Source organism: Palaemon carinicauda, chromosome 32 (assembly GCF_036898095.1).
Source record: "Palaemon carinicauda isolate YSFRI2023 chromosome 32, ASM3689809v2, whole genome shotgun sequence".
NCBI lineage: Eukaryota > Metazoa > Arthropoda > Malacostraca > Decapoda > Palaemonidae > Palaemon > Palaemon carinicauda.
In genome coordinates, this window is record NC_090756.1 from 15,760,234 (window position 1) to 15,777,727 (window position 17,494).

The 17,494-nt window shown below is 50.8% G+C and overlaps 1 protein-coding gene across 2 annotated transcripts in view; it reads left to right on the top strand.

The window, feature by feature from the left end:
• LOC137625276 (organic cation transporter protein-like) overlaps window positions 1-17,494 on the top strand; it is a 42,485-nt gene that overhangs the window by 7,511 nt on the left and 17,480 nt on the right. The window lies entirely within an intron of this gene.

The following is a 17,494-nucleotide window of genomic DNA, read 5'->3' on the forward strand; positions in this document are numbered from 1 at the left end:
TATAGGTCCTTGGTTACAGTCGCCAGGTGCGACTTAGCTAGGACCATATAAAAGTCCGGGACTCTAGTATCCTCGGCCATGAGCTCAAGCTGTACCTGGTGGGACAGCGACGCGGCGAGTCTCTCCTTCGTATCCTGTTCCCTACGAAGGAGGTGATCGTTCAGCCTTGGGAGGTCCTCATTGAATTGACGACCGGCTACGCCAGGCTCCAGTTTCCCTACAGTGAAGGTCGACTGGATGTCTTTCCAGTGCCTATCATCGGGGGGAAGAGTAATGGAGAAGGGTCTGCACTCCTCCAGTGCAGGGCAAGGTTTCCCTTCCTCTACTGCCTTTATGACCGCTGTGAAGGCCTTTTCGATGAAGGGGAAGGTCGCAGAATTTGGCGCAACGAAGGTTGGATGCTTCTTGCTTAGCGCCGGCATCTTGGAGTTAGTGAAACCCCTACTCTTCACCGCCTGAGCTAGCATAGCTTGGGCCCTCGCGAGATCGAACACAATAACTTCCTTTGGTTTGGTCTCCTCCTTTGAGGCTGGTTCGGACCTGAGCCGGACGTAACAGTCCGGATAAGCCTCGAAATTTGGGAAGAACTCCACTTCTTCCAGCAAGATAGAGCCAACCCTTTCACTAATGTAAATCTTGCCAGTTGTAATTGGCATATGCTCGGCGTATCTCCATGGGTTAGCTTCCGAGCAGGTGGGGAGGTCCTTAACCGAAATCCTTTTCGGTTGCTTGAAGCTGACGAGAGTCGTCCGGAATTGTTCCTGAGTTTCTCGTAGCTTCTTTTCCATGAGGGCTTCAAGCATCTTGAAGACCTCTTGAGTGGCCGGTGGAAGAGGGTCCGGGGTGGCAGAAGTCGAAGGAACAGGTTCCTCGGACGGTGCAGGAGTTGCTGGGGGAACAGGAGTGACCTCGGTCTCCAAATCAGGGTATTCCACCTGATCTTCCTCATAGTCGAGTTCCTCGCCCATGAGGTTCTTCTCCGTCTCTTCCGACACCTCCGACATACGTTCCACGTTGTCGGAATCAAGATGGCACTCACTCATGGACTGAGCCATGACATCAGGTTCCACCACGATCTGGACGGTGGGGATCTGATCACGGGGGACCACTGAGTCTTTTGATGCTTTTGGGAAAAGCAAGGCCCTCAAGTCTTTGTTGGGAAGATACGGTCCAATGGCATTCTTCTGGAAGCCACGCACCCATTTGCGTAGCTTCTCCCTAGCAATGTCCCTTGCCTCCGCAGAAGGAGGATCGACGAACGCCTCGACAAGAAGACTTTTGCAGACTGTACAGTTCTGCGGGTCCCAATACTTCAAGTCGCCTTTCTTGGCGGCGCAGGGGGTGTGGGTCCGGCACGCCTTGTGCCCGTAGAAGTCCGGGCGCTTCACCCCGCAGAAGTTACTCTCACACTTCAGATACTCCTCCTGTAAAAGAAAGAGATCATGAGTACATGGAAGGCATAAGAATGACTTACATTACTGTACAGTACTCTAAAATTAAGGATAACTTAATCTAAAATTAAGAATAACTTAATTATAAGAACATATTAATGCTTAAGATTAATGAGCGGAAAAGAAGTAGATAGACACATACTTGTGAATCCCGCCCAGCCGGTTACCGTAACCTTATCCATAGACAATTCCTTTGTGCCCGAAGGTCACAATGAGGGAAATCCGTATGGATGAGCCAAGCTAGGCTTTTAACAGGAATTGTCCGCAGAGTGTAATAGGGTCTGAGACCACTCAGATCCCTGGGGGAGAGGGGGCATAGGATAAACCCCTTATTAAATGTAGGTTCCGGCAATCGACTGCACTAAGATACACAGAGTATGCTGGAATTATTGTAATGTGCAATCAAACAGCATAGCCACAATCTTGGATGGTAAGACAATACCTATATGGAAGTGGCCAAGCCATCTGGCTGCAGTATATTGACTGTCGGCATGTTGCCGGCAGCCAGGGAAGGGGTGCATGTCCCTTAACGTCGAATGAGGGTGCCGGCAGACCGACGGCACACTGGAAGCCGGTCCTGCAGGGTGGAAGGCATCAAGGCAGACACATTGAGTATCTATAAGGATAATACCATAGTGGCAGGGGACGGCGGCTCCGACAGCCGAAGGCTGACGGCATGGTGAGCCTAGGATCAATTCATAAGATAGATATGTATATGGTCGTATACCTAGATTGCCGGCAATCAATGCCGGCATGCGGGAGGCCGACTCAGAAATTCGGCCGGCTGTTACTAGGTAAAACGAAGGGTGGGACGCCAGCGGTAATCCGACGGAAGGCGGCAGCGTCCGGCACACGGACGGCTGACGTCTTAAAGGGGGGGAGGCATCTTATGAAAGAATGTCACCTGAGGTAGTGGCGGTTATCGCCGGCAGTAGAGACGGCAAGGGACCGGCACCAGGGTAGAAAGAGAGAAAGGTAAGGAGGGATGGAAGGGGTAAGATCCTATACCCCTCCGGCATCCCTCCGGAGAGAGTGCACTCATGATAGGAGTGGATACTCCTAACATCCGGCGGCAGGGAGCCGACAGGTGGCCGGGTGCCTGTGGTAACCCAAGGGAGGGATAGAGGGCACTCAAAGAGGGGGGAATCCCCCGCCGGCAGGACCGCCGCCGGCAACCACCCCCATAGAACGCTATGAAGGGTATGTGTACCAGAGCGGCCAGCTCAGCAGGAGAACAATGTTAGCCCTACCACTCCACCCAAAGGAGGAGTTGTAGGACTAAGGACAGAGGTGTGTAGGCAAGCCTACACCAAAGGGATTGGTGGGTTGGTGGGGAGGGAGAAGAATAGGTCTTTCTAAAGAGGAGACTCTGCATGAGAGCAGCCACCAAGGTAAGGGAGAATGCTCCCTAACCTAGGATAGGTAGCCCAGATCGAGAACGGTAATAATGTACCGTCTCAAACTATAATAAGGCAGAGTCAACCCCCAGAGTTTAACCTAGAGTAGGAGGACTAACTCCTAGGCTAGGAAAGCTTGAAAGACACATCGCTAGTTGCAGGGAGGAAGGAGTAACCCAACCAGGTGCAACTGAGAAAGGGCAGGGCCCTTCCTAATCTCAGGCACGACCCTAAGGGAGGGTCATTCCCTTAGGGTAGGCAGAGAAGCGATAAATACTCTGGTTGTAGACGAGATTCACCTATATAGAAGGGAAAGCAAGTCTACCCAGAGGGAATGCCCGCAGGCAGGGGGAATAGGGAGCATATAAGGGTTCCTACATTAGGTTAGGAGGGGATGATACACAATCAACACTGTCCCTTATATGTCCCCGAAGGCGAAAACACTTATATCACAGTAAATAGTATGTTTGATAATGCCACAATCTTCATAACTTAACTTAGGAACACTGGTATATATCATGCATGAAAACAAGCACTAGGCTGTCCAGCCTAGGGGCTAAGCTAGCGACCGAGTCTGATGAGCGCTAAAACACGATATAAAGATTCCCTAGCTATGAAGACTAAATAACTAACAATATTAATTAGTTAAATGACCAGAGAGGGCTGTTCTGGCTAACTAAATGAAGCATGCAACATGAACAGCGGCGCCATAAAATGGCGCGTCGGGTATCGGCACAGCTCTGCCACAAAACGGATTTTGAGCGAAGCGAAAAATCTATTTTTGGGTGAGATAGCCATGGCGTCCTGATGGAAGGTTCCTTTTTGGTAGCTTCCTTGGGTAAATAACTACTAAGATATTCCCAGAGAATTTAACCACAGGTTATCACAGAATTCTAACTTTTGGAGCGAGTATCCTAAAGGTTTCCCTTTTAAGACATCGTATATCAACAGGGGACGCATGTATTAACGCGCCACATAGCTATCTACACCCCGAACAGAGTTAATGCTTCGGTGTGTAAGGGTTGAGAATAGCTGGGAGCCGTTCCATAGCTAATCTCATTCGTGGCTACTACTGATACTCGAGACGTAAACAAACAGGCGCCATTGCTTAAATGACGTCACGTCCGTCTTTATCCTGAAGCCAGTTGCTTGCCCATCACCATGATACAGCAGAGCAGGGTGGGACCTAAAACTGGACGAAGTAGCAGGGAGGGTCCATCAGGACGCCATGGCTATCTCACCCAAAAATAGATTTTTCGCTTCGCTCAAAATCCGTGTTTTGGGCTCAAGCCATGGCGTCCTGATGGAAGAATACCAGAGAATCAATGTATCGTGGTAGATTTTCCCCTAATAGTAAGTGCCAAGGCATTGACAAGTTAGCATAGTAATCTTGGTAAAGAACCGTAGGGAAGAAGCATCCTGCCCCCCTTGGCAGTGAAGTTCCCACGGGCCATGCCGACGTCAAAGTGGTATTGAAGGACTATTCATCCTGATAGAAGAACTTGAAGAACTCGGAGATGAAGCTGAATGTTTGGTATTTGTATAGGAACATTCTGAAAAGCAGACCAGTGGTGGTTGGGCACTGTATGTTGAGAAAGATGATTCATCTCCAGGGTATGAAGAGTGAGTATTCGTATTGGAACATTACATAATCAGAGTGAATATAAATTAAGAGTTAGTATCTTAATTTCTCCATAACCATAAGGAAAAAGGGGATAATAAAACTATGACAGGCATGTATTTCATAGTAAGTAGGAGCTGATTGAGACGCACAGATAATAAAATAGAAATTTTATTTCACAAATGCAGAAATTAAATAAATTACAGCAATAAGTAAAGTTTATTTACAGTAATAAAAATGTACATAGTAATAAAGACTTGCTCTTAAATCTGAAAAGGAATTTCAAGTTTATTAGTAGGCACTCGTTCTCGAGGAACGCAAGTCTTTGAATAAAACACATCATGCTCAGGGCATGTGGCACTTGTGTCACAACTATGACATTTCACCTGGGATAAGAACAGTTATAAAAGCACTAAGTGTTTTCGACATCACTATGTATCGCTCGAGGGTCAACATAGGCACCCGAAGAGTTAGAGTCCCAAGTAACTCACTGTTCTACACAGAGTTAGGTGCAGGTTTCATAACACTACCTGCGGCTACCACAAAATGTTTGACTTCGTGCACTTGTTTCGCATAATGTTTAAAGAAAACGCGCGAGGACTTCCAGCCTGTGAAGTTCTTAAGGCTTTCAAAGTCCATACTCTGAAAGAAATTCAGAGATGATGCAACTTTCCTAGGATCATGACCAGCGGGTGTACTGTCAGGATCTGCTCTGCGAATGAAGTAGGTGATTTTCGCTCTTAATTGTTTCAGTGACAGGTCGCTGCCCGATGTTTCTCCTTTGAAGAGTTGGCCTCCACCAAAGTTCGAAGTTCTGCGAAGATAGACCTTGAGGCTCTCTACTGGGCATAGAGAGGCATCTTCCTTCAGGGGGCATATTCTCCAGGGGCCCCATCTTTTGGTGGGTAATTCATTTTTGGCGAGAAACGTCGGATCAGGGGAGAGGGTAACGTCTCCTGTATCGGTAAACAGGATGTGTCCGTCTTCTCTTGATAATGCCACTATTTCGCTGACTCGAGCTCCCGAAGCAAGAGCAAAGAGAAATATAACTTTCTGAGTCAGATCCTTGAGAGGGCATGAATCATTATCCAAGTTGGAGGCGAAATGGAGCACCTTGTCTAGTGACCAGGAGATCGGTTTCGGTGGGGGTGCTGGGCGTAGGCGAGCACATGCTTTCGGTAGTTTGTTGAAGATGTCGCTGGACAGATCAATTTGGAAAGCATATAGAATTGGTCTGGTCAAGGCTGATTTGCAGGTTGAAATCGTATTGGCTGCTAATCCCTGTCCATGAAGGTGACTAAAGAAGGACATGCAGAAATCAATCGTGATTTCTTTAGGATTTTTTGTCTTGACGAAGGAGACCCATTTCCTCCAGGATGATTCGTATTGCCGTCTTGTGGATTCGGTCTTGTATTCCTCTAGGAAGTCCAGACTTTTCTTCGAGATCCCAAACCTCTTCTTTGCGGCTAGGGAGAGAAAATCATGAGATGAAGGTCCTTGATTTTCGATGATGAAGCGAAGACAGTCGACTTCTGTACTTGTTGAGAGAGAACTGGGCCCGGGAGAGGGATCAGCTTGGGCTGCAGCTCCAGGACCAGGGGGTACCAGTTGCTCCGGGGCCACTTGGAAGCCACTAGGGCCGCTGTCCCTTTGAAGGTTCTCAGTTTGGAGAGGACTTTCAACAGAAGGTTGGTGGGAGGGAACAGGTAGATCTTGGACCATCTGTTCCAGTCCAGTGACATGGCATCCACTGCTTCTGCCTTGGGGTCCTCGTACGGGGCCACATACCGAGGAAGTTGATTGTTGTCGCTCGTTGCAAAGAGATCTATCTGAAGTTCTGGGACTTGGTGAGAGATGAAGGAGAATGATCTTGCGTCTAGAGACCATTCCGACTCTATCGGGTTTGTCCGCGATAGAGCATCCGCTGTCACGTTGCGGAATCCTTGTAGGTGAACTGCAGACAGGTGCCACTTCTTCTTCTCCGCCAGACGGAAGATTGGGAGAAGCACCTGATTTATCTGGGGCGATCTTGAGCCTTGGCGATTGAGACAACGAACTACCACCGAGTTGTCTAGGGTTAGACGAATGTGGATCGAGGGCGGCGGGGATAATTTCTTCAGAGTTAGAAGGACCGCCATGGCCTCCAAGATGTTTATATGGAACGTCTTGAACAGGGGAGACCAGGTGCCTTGAGCCTGTTTTTGGTGGGAGTGACCTCCCCAACCCTCCAGCGAAGCGTCCGTGTGGATGTTGAGTGATGGAGGAGGGTGTTGGAGAGGCATGGACCTTTTCAGGGCCTTTGCTTCTGACCACGGCTTTAGGAGAAGTCGAAGTCTGTTTGGAAGCCGTCTCTTGAGGTCTCTTCGAGCGATGGATGCAGAACGTCTCCAGACTCCCGCGGCATCCTTTAGCTGTGCACGAAGCACTGGGTTTGTCACTGAGGCGAACTGTAGAGAGCCTAGAACTCGTTCCTGCTGGCGTCTTGAAATTCGTTTGGATTTCAGCAGTCGCTTAACAGACCCTGCTATTTCCTTCCTTTTCTTCTGGGGGATGGAAAGGCGGTGTGACTGAAGGTTCCATTGGATTCCCAACCACTGGAACTTCTGAGCTGGAGAGAGGCGAGATTTCTTCTCGTTGATCTTGAATCCCAGGTGTTCTAGGTACTGGGTGACTTTGTTGCAAGATTTTACACAATCTTCGGGCGATGGAGCCCAGACTAGCCAGTCGTCGAGGTAGGCCATCACCTGGACGTTTCGGAGGCGGAGCTGTTGTACTATGGCGTCCGCCAGCTTTGTGAAGATCCGAGGGGGCCACGTTGAGGCCGAAGGGCATGGCCCGGAAGGCGTAGCTTTTCCTTTGGAGTCGAAATCCTAGGTAGGAGGAAGCGTGATGGTTCATTGGAACGTGCCAGTAGGCATCCGCCAGGTCTATGGAGACCGTGTAGGAACCTCGAGGCAGAAGGGTCCTTATCTGTTGAAGAGTCAGCATCTTGAACTTGTCGTTCGCTATGAACTTGTTGAGGGGGGATAAGTCCAGAATGACTCTGAGTTTGTCGGAGTCTTTCTTGGGGACACAAAACAGTCTCCCTTGGAACCTGGTGGACTTTACCTTCCTTATCACCTTCTTGTTCAAGAGATCTAGGACATATTCTTCCAGAAGGGGGGTTGATTGTTGGAAGAATTGCTGGAAGGTTGGGGGTGGTTGAGTCCAACTCCAGCCTAGACCCTTCTTGACGATGCTGTGTGCCCAGGGATCGAAGGTCCAACGATCCTGGAATTGGCGGAGTCTTCCTCCCACCGGAAGCATTTCATTGCTTCTGGTGTCCCGAGGGCTTGCTGCCTCGGCCGCTAGCTCCCTTTCCTCCTCTGCCTCTGGAGGGACGGCGAGATGCGTCTCTGCTTGCACCTCTGTTCGAGCCTCTACCTTTGGGACGAAAGGTAGTTGTCTGTTGCTCGAAAGCAGGGGTGAAGACCGGTGACTGTGACAACACCGGTTGGGTGACCAATTGAAAGGTCTGTTGTGGCTGAGCTGCCACTTGGGAGGTAGCGGGTCCCGGAAACTGACGTCTTGGTTGACGTTGCTGGGGTTTCTGTTTTTGGGATTTCCTCTTAGGTTGAGGTCCGTCGTCCTGAGAGGGTTTCCTTTTTCTTGACATGCCCCACTTGTGGAGAAGGTTCCGATTCTCCGTGGCGGCTTTGTCGGTGATTTCCTTCACAAGGTCAGAAGGAAAGAGGTGTTTGCCCCAGATGTTGGAGGAAATCAGCCTCCGGGGTTCGTGTTTCACAGTGGCACCTGCGAACACGAATTCACGACAGGCTCTCCGAGCCTTTATGAAGTGGTACAAGTCCTTCATCACGGTTGTCATGTGGGATTTGGAGAGTACCATGTAGTGGTCTGGTACTCTGGTGTCACAGGCCATAATTTCAAGTTGGACTTGGTGAGACATAGATGCTGCGAGCCTCTCCTTCGTATCTTGTTCCCGACGAAGGAGGTGATCGTTGAGCTTAGGGAGGTCTTCGTTAAACTGACGTCCGGCGACGTCAGGATCTAGCTTTCCCACGACGAAAGTGTGCTGGATATCCTTCCAGTGTCGAGCGTCAGGGGGAGTGACTATGGAGAAGGGTCTGCACTCCTCCAGTGCAGGGCAGGCTTTCCCCTCTTCCACAGCTTTAAGGCACGCAGTGAAGGCCTTTTCCAAGAATGGAAGAACCGCATTTTCAGGTGCGACATAAGTAGGGTGCTTCTTGCTCAGGGCCGGAAGCTTGGAGCAGGTAAAACCCCTACTCTTGAATGTGTTGGCTAGCATAGCCTGGGCCTTCGCGAGATCGAACACTATCTCTTCCTTGGGTTCGGTCTCTTCCTTAGAGGCAGGTTCGGAACGAAGTCGGACGTAACAGTCCGGGTAGGCCTCAAAGTTTGGGAAGAACTCCACGTCTTCCAAAGGGACCGTGCCGATCTTGTCGCTGACAAAGATCCTGCCGGTCGCGATAACCATATGCTCAGCATACCTCCACGGGTTGGCATGTGAGCAAGCGGGGAGATCCTTAACCGAAATCCTCTTCGGTTCTCTGGATCCCATCATGGACCTGATGAACTCCTGATTCTCCTTTAACCTGTCGTCCATGACGGCTCTAATCAACCGGATCATTTCTTGAGTGGAAGAAGAGGGATCCGGGGTCGTGGAGGTAGACGGGATAGATACTTCCGTCGGTGTAGGAGTAGGAGCGGAGATGGAAGGAGGAGCGACCTCTTGCTCCGACTTGGCGTATTCCACCTGGTCTTCATCATCTTCAGCTCCTTGAGCCATAAGAGTCTTCTCTGTGTCTTCCGAGACGTCCGACATATGTTCGTCATCTTCAGAATCCAGGCGGCACTCGTGCATGGACTGAGCCATGACAACATCAGGTTCCACTGTAATTTGGACAGTGGGAATCACATCCTTGGGTACCACTGAATCAGGGGAGGCCTTAGGGAACAAGAGTGACCTCATTTCTTCAGTGGCCAAGTACGGTCCGGTGGCATTCTTCTGGAAGCCACGCACCCACTTGCGTAGCTTCTCCCGAGAAGTGTCCCTGACCTCCGCTGAGGGAGGGTTATGGAAGGCATCAACTAGTTGAGCCTGGCAGACCGTACAATCCAGTGGGTCCCAGAATTTCAGATCCCCTTTCTTGTTAGCACAAGGGGCGTGAGTCCTGCAAGCCGTATGCCCGTAGAAGTGCGGGCGTTTCACAGCGCAGAAGTCGAAGTCACACTTCATCTGCTCCTCCTGTGGAAGAAAGAGAAAATGAGTATGGGGGAGTCATAAGAATGGTTCTTAAGCTAAGTTAAGATTAATCATTAATATTAACTTAAAGAAAGGGTGTGATGCATAGAGATTGAAGTAGTAAAGAGAACATACTCCATGCATCTCGCCCGTCTGGCTACCGCAAGCATTATCCCAGGGTAATCCGAGATGGCCGAAGGCACAGGATAGTATTCCCTGAAATTCCACAGGGCAATGGAATTCCATGGAAAACCAAGGATAAGTTTGGGACTGAGATCACTCAGTCCCCAATTTGGGGAACTAACAGGTCCCTTAGGGTAACTGCTCCCGGCAACCAGCCGCGCTAAGATGCACGCAGCATGCTGGAATATTGAAGAATGCAAAGGGACAGCATGATTACTAATAGAACAGTACCAAGGCACTGATCTAAAGAGTGTAAACAGGCTATCTGTTTGCAGTGTAGGGCTATCAGTATACAAGTGATAGCTAGGAGAAGGGGGTGCAAGTATCCTTGACGCCTCCGGGAGGTTCCGGCAGACCTCCGGCACGCCGGAGGCCGCTCCAGCAGAGTTTCTGGCATTAGGACAGACAAAATGTAAGTCAAGAGTAATACCAGGGTGGCGGCCGCCGGCACAACGGCGACACGCCGGCAGAGGAGCGGCGGCTCCGGCGGTCGGAGGATGCCGGATTGGTGACTGGGATAAGGATGGTTATAGCTGAACCAGGTTGCCGGCAGTAAATGCCGGCACTCCGGTGGCCGACCGGCAGGCGGACGGTGAAGCTAGGAGGAAGGAGGAAGGCCGTCGGCGGGAGCCGGCGGCGGTCGACAGTCCCCCGGCAAGCGGAGGGGCTGGCGGCATGAGGGTAGGGGAGAGTCACCAAGGTAGGAGGCAGGTATCGCCGACAGTGGAGGCGGCAAGGGACCGGCACCCGGATAGAGAGAGAGACAGGGGGAGGGATGTAAGAAGTCCAGTCATGGAATCCAAACATCCCCCCCTGAGAGGGTGTACCCATGATAGAGGCAGGCTCTATCACCCAGGAGCTGGGGTCGCAGGGGACCGGGGGCAGGGTAGCCCAAGGGAGGGCTAGGGGACACCCAAGAGGGGAGAGACCTCCACATGCAGGACGCATCCAGTGGCTAACCCCATAGGACACTATGAAGGGTATATGTACCAGAGCGGACTGCACAAGGAAGCTCAAGGTAGCCCTATCACTCCACCCTAAGTAGGAGTTGTAGGACAGGGGACAGATGGGTATAGACTAACCTAAGTATAGGCTAGGCTATACAAGAGATAGGTGGGGAGGGGAGAAGAGAAGAGTCTTCCAAGGAAGGGGTTCTGTACCAGAGCGGCCACTAGGGAAAGGGAGGACACTCCCTAACCTAAGATAAGGCCGCCAGGCTGAAACGGTGCATGGGTACAGTTTCAGCAGGGGACAGAGTAACCTTCCAAAACCTAACCTAGAACAGGGCTAGAAGCCCTGAACTAGGAAGGATAGAAGACATATCGCTATGGCAGGACGGTCATAGACTATTCCTAGCCATAGAGGAAGGGCTAGCCTAACCTCACTCTCGGACGCAACCCTAAGGGGGGGTCATTCCCTTAGGGAGGACTGAGAGGCGATGAATACTCCATTAGACACTTGATCCCCTTACTCAGAAAGGAAATCAAGGCTAAACAGAGGGAGTGCCAAGGCAGGGGATGAAGGAAGCATATAGGGGTCCTACGAGGAGGTTAGGTTAGTTAGGGACACTAACTAACCTATCCCCTATATGGTCCCTGAAGGCGAAAAAAACACTTGCATCACGGTCGAAAGTATTGTAAAATAATGCCACTATCTTCATAACTTAGCCTAGGATCACTAATAAAATCATGCATGAACACTTATATACAGGCGCTCTGGCCTGGGGGCTATAGTAGCCGACTGGTATGAGGTCAATCGATGACCGATAAAAAGCGTCGAAACACGATATAAAAGTTCCTAGCTATGAAGACTAAAGAAACTAATGTATTCGATTAGTAAATAAGGCCGGAAGCGTTGTTGTGGCTAACTAAATAAGGCATGCATAACAACAACGACGCCATAAAATGGCGGGTCCGGTAGAGGCACAGCTCTGCCACAAAACAGCAATTATCTCGGAAAGTAATATTTACTTTACGGTCAGAGCTTAACTAAACAATACTGGAACCTTGTACTCAACTTTCCAGAAGAAGGCGAGGCTGAAGGTACCGACATTACGTAGATGTAAAGCGATAAGTAAAGCACAGGGAAAATCCGTCTAAGTAGGGCGAGCTACTGAACAAAGGATGGAGACGGACGTGACGTCATTTAAGCAATGGCGCCCGTTTGTTTACGTCTCGAGTATCAGTAGTAGCCACGAATGAGATTAGCTATGGAACGGCTCCTAGCTATTCTCAACCCTTACACACCGAAGCATTAACTCTGTTCGGGGTGTAGATAGCTATGTGGCGCGTTAATACATGCGTCCCCTGTTGATATACGATGTCTTAAAAGGGAAACCTTTAGGATACTCGCTCCAGAAGTTAGAATTCTGTGATAACCTGTGGTTAAATTCTCTGGGAATATCTTAGTAGTTATTTACCCAAGGAAGCTACCAAAAAGGAACCTTCCATCAGGACGCCATGGCTTGAGCCCAAAAAACACAATATTTTACGAAAAGTAGAAGTTACTTTACGGCTAGAGCTTATTTAAACAATACTGGGACCTGGTACTCAACTTTCCAAAAGAAGGCGAGGCTGAAGGTAGCGACATAACGGCGATGTAAGCTGATAAAGTAAGCACTTGGGAAAAATCCGACTTAGCAAAGAAGCTACAGGCGAAAGGATGAGGACGGACGTGACGTCATTTAGCAATGGCGCCCGTTTGTTTACGTCTCGAGTACCAAAAGCAGCCACGGATGAGTGTAACTGTGGAACGGCTCCTCAGTTACTCGGCCACCTTTCCATATCAAAATGTTAACTCTATATGGGGTGCAGATAGCTATGTGGCGTGTTAATACATGCGTCCCCTGTTGATATATGATATCCTAGAGGGAAACCTTTAGGGTACTCACACCAGAAGTTAGAATTCTGTGATAACTTTTAGTTTAATTCTCTGGGAATATCCACTGTAGTTAAATATACCAAAGGAAGCTACTGAAGGAACCTTCCATCAGGACGTCATGGCTTGAGCCCAAAAAAACCAATCTACGTTGGTCATGGATCAAACCTACAAAACTGTAGGTTCAATTTCTAGCCGGGGTAGATGCAATTATTATGCATAGACCTAACCCCTTCAGGAACTAGTCATTCTCAATATATGTGGGGAATTTGATAATAATGTCATTTGTGCCTTAATATTTGAAACTGCAATAGTTGCATTTAACTGGTGTTTTACTAATGGTTATGTACATATACCCAGGCTAAAGGCCTACACTTATTGAAGCCAGACCAAGATTGGCTTGAATGTAAGGACAGTGAGACAAGCGTCACCAAGATCAACTGATACTTTATTTGAATGCTCACGGAAATACATTACAAGGTGCGAACGGAAACGTAGGATGACGTTGGCGCCAAGTCAGATTGAAGTGCCCGCCAAAATATGTGTTTTCTTACACTTACAAATATATGAATTATGGGTTAACAAAAACATGTTATGAAACGATACATATATCAAAATGTAGCTCTGGTAGAGCAGAATATATATACATAGGACACCACAGTGTGGCGAAGAGAGAATTTAAATAAATAAGTAGTTTGTCGATTTTCTGGACGACGAAGGGATCGGTGTCCTTACAAGTACTCCCCCCCCAAGACATGATGATCAATCTTCGTACCTCATCGGGCGTCGGAGGGTTCCTCTTGTTTTTGAACGGAGGGGCGCGCTGGCGGTCGGTGTAAGGATCTCTTCCTCTTGACGTCGTTTGATGATTTTTCCTTCGTTGGGCGGCTTGTTTTGTGGCGGAACTCTGGGTCTGCCAGGTCCAGCGGAGGCGGTGTCGCTTCCTTCGAGAAACGCTGGTTTCACGCGGTCTATTGAGACCCAGTCCTCTTGGCCATGGACGTCGAGAAGGAAGGCTTTCGTTGTCTTTTTAATTACCCGGTAGGGACCTCGATAAGGTCTAGTCAGTGGTTGTCGATGAGCGTCGACACGGACGAAAACGTACTTGCAGTCATCCAGGCTTTTTGGCTTGAAGTGCTTGGTTCTGTCCTGGTAAGTTTTGAGACACGGCCTGAACTTCCTGGCGATGTCCCTTAGGTGATCCAGCTGCGTGTCGTCGGTTGATGAGGGAAAGAATTGGCCAGGAACTGCGAGCGCTTCCCCGTAAACTTTTTCGGCGGGCGAAGGTTCGCCGTCTACGCGAGGGGCGGTGCGAAGGCCGAGGAGTACCCAAGGAAGCCGTGATTTCCAGTCCCCGTTGGTGCAGCTCGCCATCAGGGATGCCTTGAGGGCGCGGTGCGTTCTTTCGACCATGCCGTTTGCCGCGGGGTTGTATGCCGTGGTGCTGTGGAGCGTCGTCCCCATCAGGTTCGCCAAAGCAAGCCATATTTCTGAGAGGAAAGCGGGGCCTCTGTCAGTCGTGATGTCGTCAGGAACGCCAAACCTGCTCACCCAGCTTGACAGGAGGGCTTCGGCACATGCTTGAGTCGTAGCTTCGGTCATCGGCGATGCCTCCAACCACCTCGTGGAGCGATCGATGATCGTAAGTAGGTAGCGAGCGGATCCAGAAGGGGGCAATGGTCCCACGACGTCAATGTGTATATGTCCGAAACGTCTTTTTGGCTGGGGAAAATCGCACACCCCCGATTCGGTGTGACGGCTGACCTTGCTTGACTGGCAGTTGATGCATGACCTCACCCATTCTCGGGCGTCCTTTTTTATCCCTGGCCAGACAAACTTTTCAGACAGAAGGCGAGCGGTGGTGCGTCCTGAGGGGTGCGAAAGTCCATGGATGATATCGAATATTTTCCTTCTGCAGGAGGCTGGTACCCAGGGACGAGGGCGGCCCGTGCTGGTGTCGCAAAGAATAGTTACTCCTGCTGGTCCGAGGGGAACCGCACTTATCTTGAGCGCGGATGGCTCCGTCAGGTGAACCTGTGCTTCTCGGTCGGTGCGTTGTTCGGTTGCGAGATTGGCGTAGTCGATTCCCAGGTGGATCGCGTCAATTTTAATCCTTGAAAGGGCGTCCGCGAGTGGGTTTTTCTTTCCTGGGACGTAACGTATGGTGCACCCGAATTCGGCGATTGATGCGAGATGACGTTGTTGTCGGGATGACCATGCGTCTGTTGATTTCGTGAAAGCGTGGACGAGGGGTTGATGATCCGTTGCAATCGTGAAGGGGGTACCCTCCAAGATGTGCCTGAAGTGGCGGACGGCGAGGTAGACGGCGAGGAGTTCCCTATCGGAGGTGCTGTATCTTGTTTCGGCGGGTTTCAATTTCTTGCTGAAGGATGCCAGCGGTCGAGGAGAACCATCGACGAGTTGCTCAAGCACAGCCCCGCAGGCGACGTTGCTGGCGTCGGTCGTTAGTCGCAGGGGCGCGTTGTCATCGAAATGAGCCAGGGTGGTGGCATTCGCAAGGGCATCCTTCGTCCGAGCGAATGCCTGTTGCTGGGGCAAGCCCCACTCGAGTTTTTTTGCTTTTCCTTTCAGGACGTCGTCGAGGGGTGACAGGGTTTGTGCGATGTTGGGGATGAAGCGCCTGTAGTAATTGACCATTCCCAAGAACTCCTGAAGTTGGCAGATGGTCGTAGGCATTGGGAACTTCCTGATGGCGTCGACTTTGGTTGTCATGGGTTTTACCCCGCGCGAGGATACACGGTGACCAAGGAAATCCACTCCCTCCGCACCGAACGTACATTTGTCGAAGCGTACGACTAGGCCGTTCTCCTGTAGGCGCTTTAGGACGGTGCGGACGTGTCCCCGGTGTTCCTCCTTGGTTTTCGAGAATATCAGGATGTCGTCGACGTAGCAGACGCAGAAAGGTAGGTCACCCAGAATGCTATCCATTAGTCGTTGGAAGGTTGCCCCGGCGTTGCGTAGACCGAAGGTTGAGTATGCGAAGGTGTAGGATCCGAACGGCGTTACAATGGCAGTTTTCGGGATATCTTCCGGGAATACGGGGACCTGGAAGTAAGACTTGAGAAGGTCCATCTTGGTAAAAAACTTTGCGCCGTGCAACGCGTTCGTTAGGTCCTGCATGTTGGGCAGTGGGTAATGATCGGGTGTTGTGATGAGGTTGAGGCGCCTGTAGTCGCCGCAAGGTCTCCAGGACCCGTCCGGCTTTTTAACCATGTGCAGGGGTGATGCCCAGGGGCTCGATGCTTTCTTACAGATACCCATGCGTTCCATGTCCTCGAAGGCGCGTTTGGCATCCTTCAGTTTCTGAGGCGGGAGGCGGCGGAATTTGGCGTGAGTGGGAGGTCCTGTCGTTGTGATGTGGTGGTAGATACCATGCTTGGACGGGGAACCTGGCGAGTGTCGGAGCTCGGGCTTGAAAACCTCGGGAAACTCTCATAGGAGGTCGGCGTAGGGGTGCGTTGTTACGGCGGATACGGACATTGTTGCAGGGCCGTGTTCTAGGGCGCGAGACTGGCAGGTTACCGTGTCGATGAGACGTCTGTTAGCGACATCGACGAGGAGTCCATGGTGGGCGAGGAAATCCGCACCGAGGAGGGGGCGATTGACGTCGGCGATAGCGAAGGGCCAAGAATACGAACGGCCCATGATAGATATCTTGAGGGTCTTGATTCCATAGCACCGTATGGGAGAACCGTTGGCGGCGATGAGTGAGGGAGCGTTTTTGTCGGGACCACGGTCTAGGTCGGACTTCGAAGGAGGGAACGTTGACTGCATTGCGCCGGTGTCCACCATGAGTCTACGGTTGGAAATGGTATCGAGGATACAGAAACCAATCTTGTTATGGTTAACTGCGGCCGCGATGGTGGCAGGTGGATGCTTCTGGCGTCGTCTTCTAGGGAAACTGCATGGTGCTCTACATTTCTTGGCGTCACTGCCGAACTGTTGGTGGTAGAAGCACCATGCTGGGTTAGGCCTAGGGTTTGGTCGCGTCGGTTGCGGTGGTTTCTTTCTTGATAGAATGTTGATCTCGTCGTCCTCGAGGGCCATTGCCGAGGAGTCTATGGAAGAGCAGCTGCTGAAGGAGGAGAACGGAGGCGGTGTTGACGATGATGCTCCGAGGCGAGATGCTTTGGAGGCCTCGTGGAGCTTCTGAGCCTTCGACAGGAGTTCGTTCATCGGGAGCGTGTCGGCGTCTGTCAATTGGGCCCGTACGTCCTGTGGTAGGCGTCGAAGAAAGATCTCGCAAGATAAGCTAATCTCACGTCGTCGGCCGTTGCTGTCTGTTTCGGGGAGCATGAGTAGGCCGGTTAGCTCGTCCCACGCCTCGACAGGAGAGGTGTCACCCATGGGCTTGCCGGCGAGGTCCAGTACTTTCTGTGCCCTTGCTGAAATGGAGAGGGAGTAGATACCGATGAGTTTCGTTCTCAGGTCGTCGTATGAAACTTGGCCGGCCTGGGCGTCGAGCCATGGGGAAATCTTGTCGAATACTTCTTCAGGTATGGAGGTGAGAACGATGTCAGCCTTGGCGCAGGAGTCGCTGAGTCTAGCGACGCGGAAGAGTACGTCCGCTCTCAGGAACCAGGAAGCGGTGTTGTGTTGAGAAAAAGGCGGCAGTTTGACTTTGGGCGTGGAGGAGAGGCCGTTGGGTGCGATGGGCGTGTTGCTTCCTGCATCGTGGCCA